Genomic DNA, 1,758 nt, shown 5'->3' with positions numbered 1-1,758 from the left:
TGAATTTACGATGGACCAAATCCGTCGTAAAACCAAATAAACGACGGATTTCGTCCGTCGCTTGGTCCGTCGCTGTTTACTGGGTCGTTTTTTATTTTCGACGGATAAAATCCGTCGTTTAATCTACGACGGATAAGGTCCGTCGCATAGTAGCATCGGATAAGATCCGTCGCAAAAAATAAAATACATCGCTAGAAGTCGAAAAATACGTCATCATTAAAATATTAGCGACGGATAAGGTCCGTCGCTAATATGGTAGAGCGACGGACCTCGAATTCGACGTTTATTTCAACGTTCAGAAATTAATGACGGATTTGGTCCGTCACTAAAATATCTCTGATTAACAAAATAAATATCCGATTTTTTTTTATATTTTTTAATTCTTACACCTGATAATCATTCAAAAAATAATTCACAAGATTGTTTAACATTCACAAGATTAGGCTGAATATAAAACTGGACTAAATATCAATGTGTTTGGATGCTCAAAAGGCCTGAAATAGAAACTGATCTAAATATATAGCAAATAGCCAAAATTAGGTCAGCCACTGATGAAATAAGATAATGTAAAGAATATCATTTTCCCTGAAAACTTAACAAATGATCATCATAATTATGTCCCATCAATTAAAAAACAAATCCAAGAGATGCAGGACCTTACTTAAAAATGGTCCGATGTATTTGTTGCCTATCAACCACCCTTTGCAGCAAGTCCCTCTTTTGTCACCTGTTGCAGTAACAAAAATCACAAAAAAAAAAAAAAAAAAAAAAATTTTATTAAAAAATTTTATTGTAGAAGACAGATTTGAAAATAAAATGAGATCTAGAGTTTCACAATGTGATGGTAAGTAAAGCCTCATACACATCATTTATTAGTAGTCATGTTTTGTCTGTACCTGCCGTTTATATATTTTTTCCATAGTTCCATGTGCCATCAAACGATATGCATAAACTGGCTTTGTTTGCCCATACCTGCAAGAAAGCAATACATTTTAGAAACAAAGAACAACAACGAGAAAACTGCACTCCAAAAGATTAAGCATTAATTTTTTTTTAGAAAATAAATATCTTGATTGTGTCATACCTCCAAACCTGAGCCTGAAGATCATAAGTAGGGTTCCACGAACCATCAACAATGATTACATGGTAAGCAACGTGAAGGTTGATGCCTCATCCCATGATTCAAACAACTCCAAGCAACCTAGCCTCCTTCCAGAGATGCAACTGTACTTCACCACAACTTTTGCAATACTGCTGCTCTCCCATTCTCAATTGGGTCCACCATATTAAGCCCATTCTTCAAAACAGAGAGACTTGGAATTAAATAGAAAGAAGAAGAAAAAGAAGAAGCATCATTATGCAGATTTATACCTGCAAGGAATCACCAACAATGACAAAGGAGTTGTGGTCAGGTGGGATTGAAACCCAGCACCCATCACTCAGAGAGATTTGAAGGTTACAAGGCAACTACTCAATTGAGCTACCTTGCCACCATATCTAATAATTTATCAACCTTATGAAAGACAATGGAACCTAGGACAAATCAACAAAGATAAGAAACAAAGAAGAGATTCAGGCTCATCTATAGTTTCACATCTTAGAAGTATAAGTAGACTTGTAGCTGAATGGACCCTAGTTCCTGTATACAATCCTATTAGCTCAATGAATCCCTCAATATCACTAGCTGAAAAAAATCAAAGTTGCCTCCAACATAATAACTAACAATAGAAATAATTAGCACCACAGTTCAACATCATA

At 35.3% G+C, this 1,758-nt stretch overlaps 1 long non-coding RNA gene across 1 annotated transcript; it reads right to left on the bottom strand.

The window, feature by feature from the left end:
* Positions 1–653: 653 nt before the first annotated feature.
* On the bottom strand, positions 654–1,454 carry LOC131218725 (uncharacterized). Its single transcript, XR_009157811.1, has 4 exons — positions 1,372–1,454; positions 1,085–1,297; positions 897–972; positions 654–727 (listed from the first exon to the last, which is right to left on the bottom strand). It is a non-coding gene; the product is annotated as an uncharacterized LOC131218725 (long non-coding RNA).
* Positions 1,455–1,758: the final 304 nt, after the last annotated feature.

This window comes from Magnolia sinica, chromosome 1 (genome assembly GCF_029962835.1).
Source record: "Magnolia sinica isolate HGM2019 chromosome 1, MsV1, whole genome shotgun sequence".
NCBI classification, from domain to species: domain Eukaryota; kingdom Viridiplantae; phylum Streptophyta; class Magnoliopsida; order Magnoliales; family Magnoliaceae; genus Magnolia; species Magnolia sinica.
This window is presented reverse-complemented; position numbering and strand designations above follow the sequence as displayed.